At 45.4% G+C, this 22,972-nt stretch overlaps 2 pseudogenes; both read left to right on the top strand.

The window, feature by feature from the left end:
- The first annotated feature begins 1,179 nt into the window (after positions 1-1,179).
- LOC142726482 (5S ribosomal RNA) lies at positions 1,180-1,298 on the top strand (annotated as a pseudogene).
- A 5,443-nt stretch (positions 1,299-6,741) lies between these two features.
- On the top strand, positions 6,742-6,860 carry LOC142726543 (5S ribosomal RNA; annotated as a pseudogene).
- Positions 6,861-22,972: the final 16,112 nt, after the last annotated feature.

Raw genomic sequence — 22,972 nt, 5'->3', positions numbered from 1 at the left:
GAGACTATCTGGGAATCCGTTGTACGGTTGACTTTTTATTATGTCGTTTAGATTTTGTTTCACAATCGATTAAAAATAAAAATAGACTAAAGATTTAAAAGTTAATGGCCGTTCTTAGCTGAAATGTGCCTTTTCTCGTCAAATTGCAGATGAATAACAATTTAAGACCTCGCTAGTACCAGTCTTGGAGACTGTCTGGGAATCCGTGGTGCGGTTGACTTTTTATTGTCGTTTAGATTTTGTTTCACAATCGATTAAAAAGGACTATGGATTAAAGCATTTAATGTAAATGGCCATTTTAAGCTGAATGTGCCTGCTCTTGTCAGATTGCTGAAGCTACACAGCTTAAGTCCTCGCTAGTACCAGTGTGGAAGACTGTCTGGGAATCCGTGGTGCGGTCGACTTTATATTATGTCGTTTAGATTTTGTTTCACAATCGATTAAAAAGGACTATGGATTAAGCCATTTAATGTCAATGGCCATTCTAAGCTGAATGTGGCTGCTCACGTCAGATCGCAAAAGTAACACAACTTAAGGCCTCGCTAGTACCAGTGTTGGAGACTGTCTGGGAATACGAGGTGCGGTTGACTTTTTATTATGTCGTTTAGATTTTGTTTCACAATCGATTAAAAAGGACTATGGATTAAGGTATTTAATGTCAATGATCATTCAAAGCTGAATGTGCCTGCTCTCGTCAGATTACAGAAGGTACACAGCTTAAGGTCTCGCTAGTACTAGTGTGGGAGACTGCCTGGGAATCCGTGGTGCGGTTGATTGTTTATTATGTAGTTTAGATTTTGTTTCAAAATCGATTAAAAAGGACTATGGATTAAAGCATTTAATGTAAATGGCCATTTTAAGCTGAATGTGCCTGCTCTCGTGAGATCGCTGAAGCTACACAGCTTAAGTCCTCGCTAGTACCTGTGTGGAAGACTGTCTGGGAATCCGTGGTGCAGTCGACTTTATATTATGTCGTTTAGATTTTGTTTCACAATCGATTAAAAAGGACTATGGATTAAGCCATTTAATGTCAATGGCCATTCTAAGCTGAATGTGGCTGCTCTCGTCAGATCGCTAGTACCAGTGTTTGGGAATACGAGGTGCGGTTGACTTTTTATTATGTCGTTTAGATTTTGTTTCACAATCGATTAAAAAGGAATATGGATTAAAGCATTTAATGTCAATGGCCATTCTAAGCTGAATGTGCCTGCTCTCGTCAGATCGCAGAAGTTACACAGCTTAAGGCCTCGCTAGTACCAGTGTGGGAGACTGTCTGGGAATCCGTGGTGCGGTTGCCTTTTTATTATGTCGTTTAGATTTTGTTTCACAATCGATTAAAAAGGACTATGGATTAAAGCATTTAAGGTCAATGGCCATTCTAAGCTGAATGTACCTGCTCTCGTCAGATCGCAGTAGCTACACGCAGTGCCGCATCTGCCATGAGGCCAGGTGAGCCAATGGCCTCAGGCGGCACCACCTACCCAAACCGGGGGGTGGGGGCGGCATTTTCAGCTCGGGACGGACTGGACCGGGGAGAGACGTGCCGAACGTCTGTAATGCTCCTCCTCCTCTCTGACGCTGCACACAGCACATGCAGGCAGAGAGGAGCAAGTCTGCAGGTGGAGCGACGAGCAGCACGAGGTAAGTTCCTGCCTTGCTGGGACCCGTGACGTGAGTATACTGCAAGGGGGGGTCTGGGCATTTTACCGACAGCAGAGGGCTCTTAGGGGCTGGAATAATCCACCCCATAGAGCCCTCACATCACTATAATGAAAGGATTAGTGTGGGTGGGGGAGGGTCTGACTTACTGCAGAGAGCTCTATAGGGGGGATTCTGCCCCCCCCTTTAGAGCAGTCAGTCAGATGCTCAGACCCCCCTAACCTTTCAGTATAGTAACTAGTCAGGGCTCTATGGTGGGGGGATAATTCCCCCCTATAGAGCCCTCTGCTGTCAGTAAAACGCCCAGACCCCCTTCCCCTTGCAGTATACTCCTGGCTTTGTAGCTTTCCTGTGCTTAATTAGCGTGGGAAAGCTACAAACAGGGCTGTGACTGGTGAGACTCACAGTGCACACTGAATGCGGCAGCTGCGGCAGCCAGTCTGACTGTGAGTCTCTGACCAGTCACCACCCACACACACCAGAAAGACAGGAGAGACTAATAGTGCCTGTCGTTGAATAAACCCTCAACTACTACAGTTTCACAGGCATTGACTATGGCAGTTTCTAGAGTGTGACTATGGCAGTTTCTAGAGTGTATTAGTTAGCTTGTCTGCCTTACACATGGAAGGTTGCTGGTTCAAATCCCAGCTGGGGTTTTTTTTATTTTATTTTTTTTAATAATATTTGTATTGGGCTTTGTTCACACTAGCATTAATATACGTTTACCTCTCTTCCGTCAGAGGGAGAGGATCGATACGTTAAACGGAAAGCAACGGTTCCATTAGAACTACCATTCATTGCTTTCAATGGTAATTCTTTTGTATCAGTTGCTTTCCGTTTGTCTCTGTTCACTAGGTTTCCGTTCTTTTGAACGGAAATAAAAGTTCTGCAGACCGCACTTTTGTTTCCTTTAAAAAAAACGGAAACTTAGAGAACGGAGACAAACGGAAAGCAACTGATACAAAAGAATTACCATTGAAAGCAATGGTAATTCTAATGGAACCGTTGCTTTCCGTTTAACGTATCGATCCTCTCTTCCTCTGACGGAAGAGAGGTAAACGTATATTAATGCTAGTGTGAAAGAAGCCTTAGGGCCTGTTCACATCAGCGTTGGCTTTCCGTTCTGAGGTTCTGTTGGAGGTAACCCCGCAACGGAAAGTCAAACTGAAACCACAGCTTCCGTTTCCGTCACCATTAGCGCAGTCGACTGCGCTATTGATTCCGTCACAAAAACGGAAACCTGCCGGAATGGTGACGAACGGAAACCATTAGCAATGTTTCCGTCACCATTGATTTCAATGGTGACTGAAACGGAAGCTGGGGTTTCAGTTTGACTTTCCGTTGCAGGGTTCACGCGACGGAAACCTCCCACGGAACCCCGGAACGGAAAGCCAACGCTGATGTGAACAGTCCCTAATCCTTCCCCATAAACCTGCCCCCGCTAATTAAAATAAATATATTATATAATGTATACAGCGCTGTATCCTGTATCCGTCATGTCAGCGGGTCCTGCATGATCGAGCTGTTACCAATCACATCTAAGTTCATAACTTAAATGTGATCGGTAATAGGCGACCTAATGGATTCAGGTCTCAGCGCTATATACAGCTGCTCTGTATACAGGATACAAAGCAGCTGTATCTCAAAAAGTACAAATCATTTTCAATAAAAAGTAATTAAAACTTGCACCAATCGCATTAATAGATATCGTTATATATCATAGTGACATGTCCCAAGTTTTCATCGGTGGGGGACCGAGCACTGAGGCCCCCACCGATCGCTAAAACGAAGCAGCAGAAGTGCTCGAGTGTGCGCTGTGCCGCTTCATTTACGATCGACTTTCAGCCGAGTGAGCGGTGTACGGACTCCTAGACTTTAGCCCGTACACTGCTCCAAGGAAAGCCAAACAGAATTGAAGCGGCACACCGCTCACCCGAGCACTTCTGTTGCTTCGTTTTAGCGACTAGAGGGGGGTCTCAGTGTTCGGACCCCACTGATCAAAACTTCTGACATGTCAAAAGTTTTTAAAAAAGTTGTTACACTTTAAAGAGAATCTTTCACCTGCCCACAGATTTGCATTTGAGTGCAGCAAGTAATGGTCAGGGCTGCACAAACTCTGGGGCACTTTAAATTTTTTTTCCTACCCTCTTTCCTTACTTAGATATCGGTGCCGTAATGTTTGGCGCCGATATTTAAATAACCCCATGAACTGCCAATGGGGTGGTAATTGGCAAGGGGGCGTGTAACATCGCTGTGACACTGTCCAATCAGCTACGGACAATGTCAACAGCAAGAGCTGGAGAGAGGAGAGCATGTGCGCACACACGCTCTCACTCTTCAGCTCTCGTCAGGCAAGTACAAGACTGTGATCTCAGGTGAGAGATCAGTCTTGTCGTCCTTGTCTGCCGAGAGCTAAAGAGCGAGAGCGTGCGTGCGAGCACAGCTCCGATGCCATGAAACAGAAGAAGAAGAATTCACACTCTTCTTCTGTTCCTTAGTGGTGGCGGAGCTGCGTGCACGCGCTCTCTGTCCAGCTCTTGCTCTGAAACTGTCTGTAGCTGATTGGACAGTGTCACAGCGATGTTACACGCCCCCTTGCCAATTACCTCCCCATTGACAGTTCAGGGGGTTATTTAAATATCGGGCACCAAATATTACAGCACCGATATCTAAATAACGAAGGAGGCTAGGAAGAAAATGTAAAGTGCCCCAGAGTTTGTGCGGCCCTCCCCATTACATGCTGCACTCAGCTGCACATGTATGGGGAGGTGAAAGGTTCTCTTTAAAAGAAAGGTGTTATCATTTTTATTTTTTTTTGATATGTTTTATTTTATGGGCCTAATTTTCTAAATATTTTAATATGTTCCCGAAGGTAGCTATTTATTCATATGTTTGTACGTCTGTGGGGGCAGCCAACTTTATTTTTATTTTTCATACTGCTAATTTTTGTTTTGCAGGTTCCGCTGGACCATTTGGACTACGTCGTAGATTCGTTGGACTACTTCGCTGATTTAATCTTTTTTTCTTTTTTTTTTTTTAATAAAATGAATAAAGTGGATTGTGTGGAAGAGTTGTCATTTCAATAAAATAAATTACTTTATGTCTCAGTTTTTTAATACTTCATTACCCCCTTTAGTAATGGCTGCTGTCTGATTGAGAGCGTCCATTACTAAGAAGGGGCTTAGTGTTAGCCAGTAATAAGGCCGTCACTAACCCCTATTATTACCCCGGTACCCACCGCCACCAGGAGTACCGGGAAGAGCTGGGTACGATCCAGCACCCGACCATCTGAAGTGAAGGGTACTTGGGTGGCCGCAGGCTGGTACTATCAGGCTAGGAAGGGACAAAAACCATGGCCCTTGCCACCCTGGTGATGCTAGGCTGCTGCTGCTGCTTTATTGTATCTGGCTGGCTATGAAAAATGGAGGGGATCTCACGTAATTTTTTTCTCAATTTATTTTTAAAAAATGACGAGGGGTTTCCCCAATTTTTCATAACCAGCCAGATACAACAAAGCAGCTGCAGCCTAGCATCCCCAGGGTGGGAAGGGCCACTTTTTTGGCCCTTCCCAGCCTGATAATACCAGCCTGCGGCCTAACAGTCGTTTCAGATGGCCAGGTACTGAATCGTACTCAACTCTTCCCGGTATCCCTGGCGGCAGTGGGAACCGGGGTAATAATAGGGGTTAGTGATAGCCTTTTTACTGGCTAATGCTAAGCCCCAGCCTTAGTAATGGAACGCTGTCAATCAGACAGCTGCCATTACTAAGGCCATAATAAAGTATTAAAAAAAAACAGACATAAGAATTTTTTTTTATTGAAATCAAAACTCCCCCATGCAACCCTCTTTCACAATTTTTTTTTTTTAAAGTAGATCATTGAAGTAGTCCAATGAATCTACGACGTAGTCCAAACGGTCCAGCGTAACCCACCAAAAAAAAGATAGCAGTATAAAATTTGAAAAAAAAAATAATTTGCCACAATAGAAACCCCTGCTCCACCGTTTGCTCTTGTAGGTCACAGCCTGGTTTAGGCCTGAGGCCTACAAGAGATCGGGAGCACGCTGATGACGTCAACTGCCCGGCACGATGACGTCACTGCATCATGCCGACCACGCCGGGCCACTGAACTCGGTTAAAAATCATAAGTCAATTAGGTAATAAAAAGGGGGCATAGAAGATGTTAAACCATTTTCAGTGTTAATGCCGCGTTGCTGATCTATGATACTAAAGTAATACAGTAAAAAGAGTTCTTTAAATCTTCTCTATACATTAAACAGCACTTTACAAATAAACAACAAATGTTTTCCTATTTTATTTTTTTTTATATATTGCGTGTTTGATGTGTAAAGGTAGTAATGAGAAAACTCCGATAGATTGAGGGGGGGGGGCGCCTTTTTATAGTTCGCCTCAGGCAGCAGAGGGGCTAGGTTCACCCCTGGTTACACGGTTAAGGCCTCGCTAGTACCAGAGTGGTTTAGATTTTGTTTCACAATCGATTAAAAAGGACTATGGATTAAAGCATTTAATGTCAATGGCCATTCTGAGCTGAATGTTCCTGTTCTCGGCAGATTGCAGAAGTTACACAGCTTAAGGCCTCGCTAGTACCAGTGTGGGAGACTGACTGGGAATCTGTGGTGCGGTTGAGTTTTTATTATGTCGTTTAGATTTGGTTTCACAATCGATTAAAAATAAAAATAGACTAAAGCTTTAAAAGTTAATGGCCATTCTAAGCTGAAATGTGCCTTTTCTTGTCAAATCGCAGAAGAATAACACTTTAAGACCTCGCTAGTACCAGTGTGGGAGAGTGTCTGGGAATCCGTGGTGCTGTTGACCTAACGCTTTGTTGTTTAGATTTTGTATCACAATCGATTAAAAATAGACTAAAGCTTTAAAAGTTAATGGCCCTTCTAAGCTGAAATGTGCGTTTTCTCGTCAAATCGCAGAAGAATAACACTTTAAGACCTCGCTAGTACCAGTGTGGGAGACTGTCTGGGAATCCGTGGTGCGGTTGCCTTTTTATTATGTCGTTTAGATTTTGTTTCACAATCGATTAAAAAGGACTATGGATTAAAGGTTTTAATGTCAATGGCCATTCTAAGCTGAATGTGCCTGCTCTCATCAGATTGCAGAAGTTACACAGCTTAAGGCCTTGCTAGAACCAGTGTGGGAGACTGTCTGGGAATCCGTGGTGCTGTTGACCTAACGCTTTGTTGCTTAGATTTTGTTTCACAATCGATTAAAAATAAAAATAGACTAAAGCTTTAAACGTTAATGGCCATTCTAAGCTCAAATGTGCGTTTTCTCATCAAATCGCAGAAGAATAACACTTTAAGACCTCGCTAGTACCAGTGTGGGAGACTGTCTGGGAATCCATGGTGCGGTTGACTTTTTATTATGTCGTTTAGATTTTGTTTCACAATCGATTAAAAATATACTAAAGCTTTAAAAGTTAATGGCCATTCTAAGCTGATATGTGCCTTTTCTTGTCAAATCGCTGAAGAATAACACTTTAAGACCTCGCTAGTACCAGTGTGGGCGACTGTCTGGGAATCCGTGGTGCAGTTGACTTTTTATTATGTCGTTTAGATTTTGTTTCACAATCGATTAAAGAGGACTATGGATTAAAGCTTTTAAAGTCAATGGCCATTCTAAGATGAATGTGCCTGCTCTCGTCAGATCACAGAAGTTACATAGCTTAAGGTCTCGCTAGTACCAGTGTGGGTGACTGTCTGGGAATCCGTGGTGCGGTTGAGTTTTTATTATGTCGTTTAGATTTTGTTTCACAATTGATTAAAAAGGACTAGAGATGAGCGAACCGGGAAAACCGAACCTGGTTTCGGTCCGAACTTCCGGAAAAGTTCGGTTCGCAGCGAATCCGAACTTCACCAGGTTCGGCCGAACCCGGCTACATTTTGGCGCCTGCCACATGTAACATCTAAAATGGAGGATTTCACAAGATCACCTGACATCAGGCTACCCCATAATGCCTTGCAAACGGCTCTCCCAGCCAATCGGGAGTCAGCATAGGGGCGGGCTCAAGCCTGCAATAAAAGTCTATGCACGGAGCTCAGCAGCCATTTTACAGACAGGAGCTGTAGGGATAGCATCTCTGTGCAGTGAGGGAAAGCTTTAGGAATCTAAAATGCAGGAATCCAGCAATCGAAGGGGCTCATCCACTACTCCCTACTCAGCCAGTGTGTGAATACGCTTTTATAAGGGGCTCATCCCCGTTGCATCCAACTTGCAATACAGGCAGGCTTTGTAGTACTACAACGTCCAGAATTCCCTGAGTCAGTGCACAGTGGCTGATAGAAATTCTCATTTATTGCCATTTGCCAAGCCAGTGTCAGTGTGAATATGCTTTTAGAAGGGGCTTATCCCCGGCCGTTAACATAACAAACAAATAACAATCCAACTTGCAATACAGGCAGCCTTTTTAGTAGACGTAGTACTACAACGCCCAGCATTCCCTGAGTGCACCACGGCGTGGCTGATAGAAATTCTCATTCATTGCCATTTGCCAAGCAAGTGTCAGTGTGTGAATACGCTTTTAGAAGGGGCTCATCTCCGGCCGTTTACATAACAAACAAATAACAATCCAACTTGCAATACTGGCAGCCTTTGTAGTAGACGTAGTACTACAACGCCCAGCATTCCCTGAGTGCACTGCAGCGTGGCTGATAGAAATTCTCATTCATTGCCATTTGCCAAGCCAGTGTCAGTGTGTGAATACACTTTTAGAAGGGGCTCATCCCCGGCCGTTAACATAACAAACAAATAACAATCCAACTTGCAATACAGGCAGCCTTTGTAGTAGTAGTACTACAAGGCCCAGCATTCGCTGAGTGGACCGTGGCGTGGCTGATAGAAATTCTCATTCATTGCCATTTGCCAAGCCAGTGTCAGTGTGTGAATACGCTTTTAGAAGGGGCTCATCCCCGGCCGTTAACATAACAAACAAATAACAATCCAACTTGCAATACAGGCAGCCTTTGTAGTAGACGTAGTACTACAACGCCCAGCATTCCCTGAGTGCACTGCAGCGTGGCTGATAGAAATTCCCATTCATTGCCATTTGCCAAGCCAGTGTCAGTGTGTAAATACGCTTTTAGAAGGGGCTCATCCCCGGCCGTTAACATAACAAACAAATAACAATCCAACTTGCAATACAGGCAGCCTTTGTAGTAGACGTAGTACTACAACGCCCAGCATTCCCTGAGTGCACTGCAGCTTGGCTGATAGAAATTCTCATTCATTGCCATTTGCCAAGCCAGTGTCAGTGTGAATACGCTTTTAGAAGGGGCTCATCCCCTGCCGTTAACATAACAAACAAATAACAATCCAACTTGCAATACAGGCAGCCTTTGTAGTAGACGTAGTACTACAACGCCCAGCATTCCCTGAGTGCACTGCAGCGTGGCTGATAGAAATTCTCATTCATTGCCATTTGCCAAGCCAGTGTCAGTGTGTGAATACGCTTTTAGAAGGGGCTCATCCCCGGCCGTTAACATAACAAACAAATAACAATCCAACTTGCAATACTGGCAGCCTTTGTAGTAGACATAGTACTACAACGCCCAGCATTCCCTCAGTGCACTGCAGCGTGGCTGATAGAAATTCTCATTCATTGCCATTTGCCAAGCCAGTGTCAGTGTGTGAATACGCTTTTAGAAGGGGCTCATCCCCGGCCGTTAACATAACAAACAAATAACAATCCAACTTGCAATACAGGCAGCCTTTGTAGTAGTAGTACTACAAGGCCCAGCATTCCCTGAGTGCACCACGGCGTGGCTGATAGAAAATCTCATTCATTGCCATTTGCCAAGCCAGTGTCAGTGTGTGAATACGCATTTAGAAGGGGCTCATCCCCGGCCGTTAACATAACAAACAAATAACAATCCAACTTGCAATACAGGCAGCCTTTGTAGTAGACGTAGTACTGCAACGCCCAGCATTCCCTGAGTGCACTGCAGCGTGGCTGATAGAAATTCTCTTCATTGCCTTTTGCCAAGCCAGTGTCAGTGTGTGAATACGCTTTTAGAAGGGGCTCATCCCCGGCCGTTAACATAACAAACAAATAACAATCCAACTTGCAATACAGGCAGCCTTTGTAGTAGACGTAGTACTACAACACCCAGCATTCCCTGAGTGCAATGCAGCGTGGCTGATAGAAATTCTCATTCATTGCCATTTGCCAAGCCAGTGTCAGTGTGAATACGCTTTTAGAAGGGGCTCATCCCCGGCCGTTAACGTAACAAACAAATAACAATCCAACTTGCAATACAGGCAGCCTTTGTATTAGACGTAGTACTGCAACGCCCAGCATTCCCTGAGTGCACTGCAGCGTGGCTGATAGAAATTCTCTTCATTGCCTTTTGCCAAGCCAGTGTCAGTGTGTGAATACGCATTTAGAAGGGGCTCATCCCTGGCCGTTAACATAACAAACAAATAACAATCCAACTTGCAATACAGGCAGCCTTTGTAGTAGACGTAGTACTACAACACCCAGCATTCCCTGAGTGCACTGCAGCGTGGCTGATAGAAATTCTCATTCAGTGCCATTTGCCAAGCCAGTGTCAGTGTGTGAATACGCTTTTAGAAGGGGCTCATCCCCGGCCGTTAAAATGACAAACAAATAACAATCCAACTTGCAATACAGGCAGCCTTTGTAGTAGACGTAGTTCTACAACGCCCAGCATTCCCTGAGTGCACTGCAGCGTGGCTGATAGAAATTCTCATTCATCGCCATTTGCCAAGCCATTGTCAGTGTGAATACGCTTTTAGAAGGGGCTCATCCCCGGCCGTTAACATAACAAACAAATAACAATCCAACTTGCAATACAGGCAGCCTTTGTAGAAGACGTAGTACTACAACGCCCAGCATTCCCTGAGTGCACTGCAGCGTGGCTGATAGAAATTCTCATTCATTGCCATTTGCCAAGCCAGTGTCAGTGTGTGAATACGCTTTTAGAAGGGGCTCATCCCCGGCCGTTAACATAACAAACAAATAACAATCCAACTTGCAATACTGGCAGCCTTTGTAGTAGACATAGTACTACAACGCCCAGCATTCCCTCATTGCACTGCAGCGTGGCTGATAGAAATTCTCATTCATTGCCATTTGCCAAGCCAGTGTCAGTGTGTGAATACGCTTTTAGAAGGGGCTCATCCCCGGCCGTTAACATAACAAACAAATAACAATCCAACTTGCAATACAGGCAGCCTTTGTAGTAGTAGTACTACAAGGCCCAGCATTCCCTGAGTGCACCGCGGCGTGGCTGATAGAAAATCTCATTCATTGCCATTTGCCAAGCCTGTGTCAGTGTGTGAATACGCATTTAGAAGTGGCTCATCCCCGGCCGTTAACATAACAAACAAATAACAATCCAACTTGCAATACAGGCAGCCTTTGTAGTAGACGTAGTACTGCAACGCCCAGCATTCCCTGAGTGCACTGCAGCGTGGCTGATAGAAATTCTCTTCATTGCCTTTTGCCAAGCCAGTGTCAGTGTGTGAATACGCTTTTAGAAGGGGCTCATCCCCGGCCGTTAACATAACAAACAAATAACAATCCAACTTGCAATACAGGCAGCCTTTGTAGTAGACGTAGTACTACAACACCCAGCATTCCCTGAGTGCAATGCAGCGTGGCTGATAGAAATTCTCATTCATTGCCATTTGCCAAGCCAGTGTCAGTGTTAATACGCTTTTAGAAGGGGCTCATCCCCGGCCGTTAACATAACAAACAAATAACAATCCAACTTGCAATACAGGCAGCCTTTGTAGTAGATGTAGTACTGCAACGCCCAGCATTCCCTGAGTGCACTGCAGCGTGGCTGATAGAAATTCTCTTCATTGCCTTTTGCCAAGCCAGTGTCAGTGTGTGAATACGCTTTTAGAAGGGGCTCATCCCCGGCCGTTAACATAACAAACAAATAACAATCCAACTTGCAATACAGGCAGCCTTTGTAGTAGACGTAGTACTACAACGCCCAGCATTCCCTGAGTGCACTGCAGCGTGGCTGATAGAAATTCTCATTCATTGCCATTTGTCAAGCCAGTGCCAGTGTGAATACGCATTTAGAAGGGGCTCATCCCCGGCCGTTAACATAACAAACAAATAACAATCCAACTTGCAATACAGGCAGCCTTTGTAGTAGACGCATTACAACAAGGCCCAGCATTCCCTGAGTGCACTGCAGCGTGGCTGATAGAAATTCTCATTCATTGCCATTTGCCAAGCCAGTGTCAGTGTGAATACGCTTTTAGAAGGGGCTCATCCCCGGCCGTTAACATAACAAACAAATAACAATACAACTTGCAATACAGGCAGCCTTTAAAGAAGACGTAGTACTACAACGCCCAGCATTCCCTGAGTGCACTGCAGCGTGGCTGATAGAAATTCTCATTCATTGCCATTTGCCAAGCCAGTGTCAGTGTGTGAGTACGCTTTTAGAAGGGGCTCATCCCCGGCCGTTAACATAACAAACAAATAACAATCCAACTTGCAATACAGGCAGCCTTTGTATTAGACGTAGTACTGCAACGCCCAGCATTCCCTGAGTGCACTGCAGCGTGGCTGATAGAAATTCTCATTCATCGCCATTTGCCAAGCCATTGTCAGTGTGAATACGCTTTTAGAAGGGGCTCATCCCCGGCCGTTAACATAACAAACAAATAACAATCCAACTTGCAATACAGGCAGCCTTTGTAGAAGACGTAGTACTACAACGCCCAGCATTCCCTGAGTGCACTGCAGCGTGGCTGATAGAAATTCTCATTCATTGCCATTTGCCAAGCCAGTGTCAGTGTGTGAATACGCTTTTAGAAGGGGCTCATCCCCGGCCGTTAACATAACAAACAAATAACAATCCAACTTGCAATACTGGCAGCCTTTGTAGTAGACATAGTACTACAACGCCCAGCATTCCCTCATTGCACTGCAACGTGGCTGATAGAAATTCTCATTCATTGCCATTTGCCAAGCCAGTGTCAGTGTGTGAATACGCTTTTAGAAGGGGCTCATCCCCGGCCGTTAACATAACAAACAAATAACAATCCAACTTGCAATACAGGCAGCCTTTGTAGTAGTAGTACTACAAGGCCCAGCATTCCCTGAGTGCACCGCGGCGTGGCTGATAGAAAATCTCATTCATTGCCATTTGCCAAGCCTGTGTCAGTGTGTGAATACGCATTTAGAAGTGGCTCATCCCCGGCCGTTAACATAACAAACAAATAACAATCCAACTTGCAATACAGGCAGCCTTTGTAGTAGACGTAGTACTGCAACGCCCAGCATTCCCTGAGTGCACTGCAGCGTGGCTGATAGAAATTCTCTTCATTGCCTTTTGCCAAGCCAGTGTCAGTGTGTGAATACGCTTTTAGAAGGGGCTCATCCCCGGCCGTTAACATAACAAACAAATAACAATCCAACTTGCAATACAGGCAGCCTTTGTAGTAGACGTAGTACTACAACACCCAGCATTCCCTGAGTGCAATGCAGCGTGGCTGATAGAAATTCTCATTCATTGCCATTTGCCAAGCCAGTGTCAGTGTTAATACGCTTTTAGAAGGGGCTCATCCCCGGCCGTTAACATAACAAACAAATAACAATCCAACTTGCAATACAGGCAGCCTTTGTAGTAGACGTAGTACTGCAACGCCCAGCATTCCCTGAGTGCACTGCAGCGTGGCTGATTAGAAATTCTCATTCATTGCCATTTGCCAAGCCAGTGTCAGTATGAATACGCTTTTAGAAGGGGCTCATCCCCGGCCGTTAACATAACAAACAAATAACAATACAACTTGCAATACAGGCAGCCTTTAAAGAAGACGTAGTACTACAACGCCCAGCATTCCCTGAGTGCACTGCAGCGTGGCTGATAGAAATTCTCATTCATTGCCATTTGCCAAGCCAGTGTCAGTGTGTGAGTACGCTTTTAGAAGGGGCTCATCCCCGGCCGTTAACTAACAAACAAATAACAATCCAACTTGCAATACAGGCAGCCTTTGTAGTAGTAATACTACAAGGCCCAGCATTCCCTGAGTGCACCGCGGTGTGGCTGATAGAAATTCTCATTCATTGCCATTTGCCAAGCCAGAGTTAGTGTGTGAATACGATTTTAGAAGGGCTCATCCCCGGCCGTTAGCATAACAAACCAATAACAATCCAACTTGCAATACAGGCAGCCTTTGTAGTAGACGCATTACAACAAGGCCCAGCATTCCTGAGTGCACTGCAGCGTGGCTGATAAAAATTCTCTTCATTGACATTTGCCAAGCAAGTGTCAGTGTGTGAATACGCTTTTAGAAGGGGCTCATCCCCGGCCGTTAACATAACAAACAAATAACAATCCAACTTGCAATACAGGCAGCCTTTGTAGTAGACGTAGTAGTACAACGCCCAACATTCCCTGAGTGCACTGCAGCGTGGCTGATAGAAATTCTCATTCATTGCCATTTGCAAGCCAGTGTCAGTGTGTGAATACGCTTTTAGAAGGGGCTCATCCCCGGCCGTTAACATAACAAACAAATAACAATCCAACTTGCAATACAGGCAGCCTTTGTAGTAGTAGTACTACAAGTCCCAGCATTCCCTGAGTGCACCGCGGCGTGGCTGATAGAAATTCTAATCATTGCCATTTGCCAAGCCAGTGTCAGTGTGAATACACTTTTAGAAGGGGCTCATCCCCGGCCGTTAACATAACAAACAAATAACAATCCAACTTGCAATACAGGCAGCCTTTGTAGTAGACGTAGTACTACAACGCCCAGCATTCCCTGAGTGCACTGCAGCGTGGCTGATAGAAATTCTCATTCATTGCCATTTGCCAAGCCAGTGTCAGTGTGAATACGCTTTTAGAAGGGGCTCATCCCCGGCCGTTAACATAACAAACAAATAACAATCCAACTTGCAATACAGGCAGCCTTTGTAGTAGACGTAGTACTACAACGCCCAGCATTCCCTGAGTGCACTGCAGCGTGGCTGATAGAAATTCTCATTCAGTGCCATTTGCCAAGCCAGTGTCAGTGTGTGAATACGCTTTTAGAAGGGGCTCATCCCCGGCCGTTAACATAACAAACAAATAACAATCCAACTTGCAATACAGGCAGCCTTTGTAGTAGACGTAGTACTACAACGCCCAGCATTCCCTGAGTGCACTGCAGCGTGGCTGATAGAAATTCTCATTCATCGCCATTTGCCAAGCCATTGTCAGTGTGAATACGCTTTTAGAAGGGGCTCATCCCCGGCCGTTAACATAACAAACAAATAACAATCCAACTTGCAATACAGGCAGCCTTTGTAGTAGACGTAGTACTACAACGCCCAGCATTCCCTGAGTGCACTGCAGCGTGGCTGATAGAAATTCTCATTCATTGCCATTTGCCAAGCCAGTGTCAGTGTGTGAATACGCTTTTAGAAGGGGCTCATCCCCAGGCCGTTAACATAACAAACAAATAACAATCCAACTTGCAATACAGGCAGCCTTTGTACTATAAGGCCCAGCATTCCCTGAGTGCACCGCGGTGTGGCTGATAGAAATTCTCATTCATTGCCATTTGCCAAGCCAGTGTCAGTGTGTGAATACGCTTTTAGAAGGGGCTCATCCCCGGCCGTTAACATAACAAACAAATAACAATCAAACTTGCAATACTGGCAGCCTTTGTAGTAGACATAGTACTACAACGCCCAGCATTCCCTGAGTGCACTGCAGCGTGGCTGATAGAAATTCTCATTCATTGCCATTTGCCAAGCCAGTGTCAGTGTGAATACGCTTTTAGAAGGGGCTCATCCCCGGCCGTTAACATAACAAACAAATAACAATCCAACTTGCAATACAGGCAGCCTTTGTAGTAGACGTAGTACTGCAACGCCCAGCATTCCCTGAGTGCACTGCAGCGTGGCTGATAGAAATTCTCATTCATTGCCATTTGCCAAGCCAGTGTCAGTGTGAATACGTTTTTAGAAGGGGCTCATCCCCGGCCGTTAACATAACAAACAAATAACAATCCAACTTGCAATACAGGCAGCCTTTGTAGTAGACGTAGTACTACAACGCCCAGCATTCCCTGAGTGCACTGCAGCGTGGCTGATAGAAATTCTCATTCAGTGCCATTTGCCAAGCCAGTGTCAGTGTGTGAATACGCTTTTAGAAGGGGCTCATCCCCGGCCGTTAACATAACAAACAAATAACAATCCAACTTGCAATACAGGCAGCCTTTGTAGTAGACGTAGTACTACAACGCCCAGCATTCCCTGAGTGCACTGCAGCGTGGCTGATAGAAATTCTCATTCATCGCCATTTGCCAAGCCATTGTCAGTGTGAATACGCTTTTAGAAGGGGCTCATCCCCGGCCGTTAACATAACAAACAAATAACAATCCAACTTGCAATACAGGCAGCCTTTGTAGTAGACGTAGTACTACAACGCCCAGCATTCCCTGAGTGCACTGCAGCGTGGCTGATAGAAATTCTCATTCATTGCCATTTGCCAAGCAAGTGTCAGTGTGTGAATACGCTTTTAGAAGGGGCTCATCCCCGGCCGTTAACTTAACAAGCAAATAACAATCCAACTTGCAATACAGGCAGCCTTTGTAGTAGACGTAGTACTGCAACGCCCAGCATTCCCTGAGTGCACTGCAGCGTGGCTGATAGAAATTATCATTCATTGCCATTTGCCAAGCCAGAGTTAGTGTGTGAATACGATTTTAGAAGGCGCTCATCCCCGGCCGTTAACATAACAAACAAATAACAATCCAACTTGCAATACAGGCAGCCTTTGTAGTAGACGTAGTACTACAACACCCAGCATTCCCTGAGTGCAATGCAGCGTGGCTGATAGAAATTCTCATTCATTGCCATTTGCCAAGCCAGTGTCAGTGTGAATACGCTTTTAGAAGGGGCTCATCCCCGGCCGTTAACATAACAAACAAATAACAATCCAACTTGCAATACAGGCAGCCTTTGTAGTAGACGTAGTACTACAACGCCCAGCATTACCTGAGTGCACTGCAGCGTGGCTGATAGAAATTCTCATTCATTGCCATTTGCCAAGCCAGTGTCAGTGTGTGAATACGCTTTTAGAAGGGGCTCATCCCCGGCCATTAACATAACAAACAAATAACAATCCAACTTGCAATACAGGCAGCCTTTGTAGTAGACGTAGTACTACAACGCCCAGCATTCCCTTTGTGCACTGCAGCGTGGCTGATAGAAATTCTCATTCATTGCCATTTGCCAAGCCAGTGTCAGTGTGAATACGCTTTTAGAAGGGGCTCATTCCCGGCCATTAACATAACAAACAAATAACAATCCAACTTGCAATACAGGCAGCCTTTGTAGTAGACGTAGTACTACAACGCCCAGCATTCCCTGAGTGCACTGCAGCGTGGCTGATAGAAATTCTCATTCATTGCCATTTGCCAAGCCAGTGTCAGTGTGTGAATACTCTTTTAGAAGGGGCTCATCCCCGGCCGTTAACTTAACAAACAAATAACAATGCAACTTGCAATACAGGCAGCTTTTGTAGTAGACGTAGTACTGCAACGCCCAGCATTCCCTGAGTGCACTGCAGCGTGGCTGATAGAAATTCTCATTCATTGCCATTTGCCAAGCCAGTGTCAGTGTGTGAATACGCTTTTAGAAGGGGCTCATCCCCGGCCGTTAACTTAACAAACAAATAACAATCCAACTTGCAATACAGGCAGCCTTTGTAGTAGTAATACTACAAGGCCCAGCAATCCCTGAGTGCACCGCGGCGTGGCTGATAGAAATTCTAATCATTGCCATTTGCCAAGCCAGTGTCAGTGTGAATATGCTTTTAGAAGGGGCTCATCCCCGGCCGTTAACATAACAAACAAATAACAATCCAACTTGCAATACAGGCAGCCTTTGTAGTAGACGTAGTACTACAACACCCAGCATTCCCTGAGTGCAATGCAGCGTGGCTGATAGAAATTCTCATTCATTGCCATTTGCCAAGCCAGTGTTAGTGTGAATACGCTTTTAGAAGGGGCTCATCCCCGGCCGTTAACATAACAAACAAATAACAATCCAACTTGCAATACAGGCAGCCTTTGTAGTAGACGTAGTACTGCAACGCCCAGCATTCCCTGAGTGCACTGCAGCGTGGCTGATAGAAATTCTCATTCATTGCCATTTGCCAAGCCAGTGTCAGTGTGAATACGTTTTTAGAAGGGGCTCATCCCCGGCCGTTAACATAACAAACAAATAACAATCCAACTTGCAATACAGGCAGCCTTTGTAGTAGACGTAGTACTACAACGCCCAGCATTCCCTGAGTGCACAGCAGCGTGGCTGATAGAAATTCTCATTCATTGCCATTTGCCAAGCCAGTGTCAGTGTGAATACGCTTTTAGAAGGGGCTCATCCCCGGCCGTTAACATAACAAACAAATAACAATCCAACTTGCAATACAGGCAGCCTTTGTAGTAGACGTAGTACTACAACACCCAGCATTCCCTGAGTGCAATGCAGCGTGGCTGATAGAAATTCTCATTCATTGCCATTTGCCAAGCCAGAGTTAGTGTGTGAATACGATTTTAGAAGGGGCTCATCCCCGGCCGTTAACATAACAAACAAATAACAATCCAACTTGCAATACAGGCAGCCTTTGTAGTAGACGTAGTACTACAACACCCAGCATTCCCTGAGTGCAATGCAGCGTGGCTGATAGAAATTCTCATTCATTGCCATTTGCCAAGCCAGTGTCAGTGTGAATACGCTTTTAGAAGGGGCTCATCCCCGGCCGTTAACATAACAAACAAATAACAATCCAACTTGCAATACAGGCAGCCTTTGTAGTAGACGTAGTACTGCAACGCCCAGCATTCCCTGAGTGCACTGCAGCGTGGCTGATAGAATTTCTCTTCATTGCCTTTTGCCAAGCCAGTGTCAGTGTGTGAATACGCTTTTAGAAGGGGCTCATCCCCGGCCGTTAACATAACAAACAAATAACAATCCAACTTGCAATACAGGCAGCCTTTGTAGTAGACGTAGTACTACAACGGCCAGCATTCCCTGAGTGCACTGCAGCGTGGCTGATAGAAATGCTCATTCATTGCCATTTGTCAAGCCAGTGTCAGTGTGAATACGCTTTTAGAAGGGGCTCATGCCCGGCCGTTAACATAACAAACAAATAACAATCCAACTTGCAATACAGGCAGCCTTTGTAGTAGACGTAGTACTACAACGCCCAGCATTCCCTGAGTGCACTGCAGCGTGGCTGATAGAAATTCTCATTCATTGCCATTTGCCAAGCCAGTGTCAGTGTGAATACGCTTTTAGAAGGGGCTCATCCCCGGCCATTAACATAACAAACAAATAACAATCCAACTTGCAATACAGGCAGCCTTTGTAGAAGACGTAGTACTACAACGCCCAGCATTCCCTTTGTGCACTGCAGCGTGGCTGATAGAAATTCTCATTCATTGCCATTTGCCAAGCCAGTGTCAGTGTGAATACGCTTTTAGAAGGGGCTCATCCCCGGCCGTTAACATAACAAACAAATAACAATCCAACTTGCAATACAGGCAGCCTTTGTAGTAGACGTAGTACTACAACGCCCAGCATTCCCTGAGTGCACTGCAGCGTGGCTGATAGAAATTCTCATTCATTGCCATTTGCCAAGCCAGTGTGTGAATACGCTTTTAGAAGGGGCTCATCCCCGGCCGTTAACTTAACAAACAAATAACAATGCAACTTGCAATACAGGCAGCTTTTGTAGTAGACGTAGTACTACAACGCCCAGCATTCCCTGAGTGCACTGCAGCGTGGCTGATAGAAATTCTCATTCATTGCCATTTGCCAAGCCAGTGTCAGTGTGTGAATACGCTTTTAGAAGGGGCTCATCCCCGGCCGTTAACTTAACAAACAAATAACAATCCAACTTGCAATACAGGCAGCCTTTGTAGTAGTAATACTACAAGGCCCAGCATTCGATGAGTGCACCGCGGCGTGGCTGATAGAAATTCTAATCATTGCCATTTGCCAAGCCAGTGTCAGTGTGAATATGCTTTTAGAAGGGGCTCATCCCCGGCCGTTAACATAACAAACAAATAACAATCCAACTTGCAATACAGGCATCCTTTGTAGTAGACGTAGTACTACAACGCCCAGCATTCCCTGAGTGCACTGCAGCGTGGCTGATAGAAATTCTCATTCATCGCCATTTGCCAAGCCATTGTCAGTGTGAATACGCTTTTAGAAGGGGCTCATCCCCGGCCGTTAACATAACAAACAAATAACAATCCAACTTGCAATACAGGCAGCCTTTGTAGTAGACGTAGTACTACAACGCCCAGCATTCCCTGAGTGCACAGCAGCGTGGCTGATAGAAATTCTCATTCATTGCCATTTGCCAAGCCAGTGTCAGTGTGAATACGCTTTTAGAAGGGGCTCATCCCCGGCCGTTAACATAACAAACAAATAACAATCCAACTTGCAATACAGGCAGCCTTTGTAGTAGACGTAGTACTGCAACGCCCAGCATTCCCTGAGTGCACTGCAGCGTGGCTGATAGAAATTCTCTTCATTGCCTTTTGCCAAGCCAGTGTCAGTGTGTGAATACGCTTTTAGAAGGGGCTCATCCCCGGCCGTTAACATAACAAACAAATAACAATCCAACTTGCAATACAGGCAGCCTTTGTAGTAGACGTAGTACTACAACGCCCAGCATTCCCTGAGTGCACTGCAGCGTGGCTGATAGAAATTCTCATTCATTGCCATTTGCCAAGCCAGTGTCAGTGTGTGAATACGCTTATAGAAGGGGCTCATCCCCGGCCGTTAACTTAACAAACAAATAACAATGCAACTTGCAATACAGGCAGCTTTTGTAGTAGACGTAGTACTGCAACGCCCAGCATTCCCTGAGTGCACTGCAGCGTGGCTGATAGAAATTCTCATTCATTGACATTTGCCAAGCCAGTGTCAGTGTGTGAATACGCTTTTAGAAGGGGCTCATCCCCGGCCGTTAACTTAACAAACAAATAACAATCCAACTTGCAATACAGGCAGCCTTTGTAGCAGACGTAGTACTACAACGCCCAGCATTCCCTGAGTGCACTGCAGCGTGGCTGATAGAAATTCTCATTCATTGCCATTTGCCAAGCCAGTGTCAGTGTGAATACGCTTTTAGAAGGGGCTCATCCCAGGCCATTAACATAACAAACAAATAACAATCCAACTTGCAATACAGGCAGCCTTTGTAGTAGACGTAGTACTACAACGCCCAGCATTCCCTGAGTGCACTGCAGCGTGGCTGATAGAAATTCTCATTCATTGCCATTTGCCAAGCCAGTGTCAGTGTGTGAATACGCTTTTAGAAGGGGCTCATCCCCGGCCGTTAACTTAACAAACAAATAACAATGCAACTTGCAATACAGGCAGCTTTTGTAGTAGACGTAGTACTGCAACGCCCAGCATTCCCTGAGTGCACTGCAGCGTGGCTGATAGAAATTCTCATTCATTGCCATTTGCCAAGCCAGTGTCAGTGTGTGAATACGCTTTTAGAAGGGGCTCATCCCCGGCCGTTAACATAACAAACAAATAACAATCCAACTTGCAATACAGGCAGCCTTTGTAGTAGTAGTACTACAAGTCCCAGCATTCCCTGAGTGCACCGCGGCGTGGCTGATAGAAATTCTAATCATTGGCATTTGCCAAGCCAGTGTCAGTGTGAATACACTTTTAGAAGGGGCTCATCCCCGGCCGTTAACATAACAAACAAATAACAATCCAACTTGCAATACAGGCAGCCTTTGTAGTAGACGTAGTACTACAACGCCCAGCATTCCCTGAGTGCACTGCAGCGTGGCTGATAGAAATTCTCATTCATTGCCATTTGCCAAGCCAGTGTCAGTGTGTGAATACGCTTTTAGAAGGGGCTCATCCCCGGCCGTTAACTTAACAAACAAATAACAATCCAACTTGCAATACAGGCAGCCTTTGTAGTAGTAATACTACAAGGCCCAGCATTCCCTGAGTGCACCGCGGCGTGGCTGATAGAAATTCTAATCATTGCCATTTGCCAAGCCAGTGTCAGTGTGAATATGCTTTTAGAAGGGGCTCATCCCCGGCCGTTAACATAACAAACAAATAACAATCCAACTTGCAATACAGGCATCCTTTGTAGTAGACGTAGTACTACAACGCCCAGCATTCCCTGAGTGCACTGCAGCGTGGCTGATAGAAATTCTCATTCATTGCCATTTGCCAAGCCAGTGTCAGTGTGTGAATACGCTTTTAGAAGGGGCTCATCCCTGGCCGTTAACATAACAAACAAATAACAATCCAACTTGCAATACAGGCAGCCTTTGTAGTAGACGTAGTTGTACAACGCTCAGCATTCCCTGAGTGCACTGCAGCGTGGCTGATAAAAATTCTCTTCATTGCCATTTGCCAAGCCAGTGTCAGTGTGTGAATACGCTTTTAGAAGGGGCTCATCCCCGGCCGTTAACATAACAAACAAATAACAATCCAACTTGCAATACAGGCAGCCTTTGTAGTAGACGTAGTAGTACAACGCCCAACATTCCCTGAGTGCACTGCAGCGTGGCTGATAGAAATTCTCATTCATTGCCATTTGCCAAGCCAGTGTCAGTGTGTGAATACGCTTTTAGAAGGGGCTCATCCCCGGCCGTTAACATAACAAACAAATAACAATCCAAATTGCAATACAGGCAGCCTTTGTAGTAGTAGTACTACAAGTCCCAGCATTCCCTGAGTGCACCGCGGCGTGGCTGGTAGAAATTCTAATCATTGCCATTTGCCAAGCCAGTGTCAGTGTGAATACACTTTTAGAAGGGGCTCATCCCCGGCCGTTAACATAACAAACAAATAACAATCCAACTTGCAATACAGGCAGCCTTTGTAGTAGACGTAGTACTACAACGCCCAGCATTCCCTGAGTGCACTGCAGCGTGGCTGATAGAAATTCTCATTCATTGCCATTTGCCAAGCCAGTGTCAGTGTGAATACGCTTTTAGAAGGGGCTCATCCCCGGCCGTTAACATAACAAACAAATAACAATCCAACTTGCAATACAGGCAGCCTTTGTAGTAGACGTAGTACTACAACGCCCAGCATTCCCTGAGTGCACTGCAGCGTGGCTGATAGAAATTCTCATTCATTGCCATTTGCCAAGCCAGTGTCAGTGTGAATACGCTTTTAGAAGGGGCTCATCCCCGGCCGTTAACATAACAAACAAATAACAATCCAACTTGCAATACAGGCAGCCTTTGTAGTAGACGTAGTACTGCAACGCCCAGCATTCCCTGAGTGCACTGCAGCGT

Source organism: Rhinoderma darwinii, unplaced genomic scaffold, assembly GCF_050947455.1.
Source record: "Rhinoderma darwinii isolate aRhiDar2 unplaced genomic scaffold, aRhiDar2.hap1 Scaffold_628, whole genome shotgun sequence".
Lineage (NCBI taxonomy): Eukaryota > Metazoa > Chordata > Amphibia > Anura > Rhinodermatidae > Rhinoderma > Rhinoderma darwinii.
This window is presented reverse-complemented; position numbering and strand designations above follow the sequence as displayed.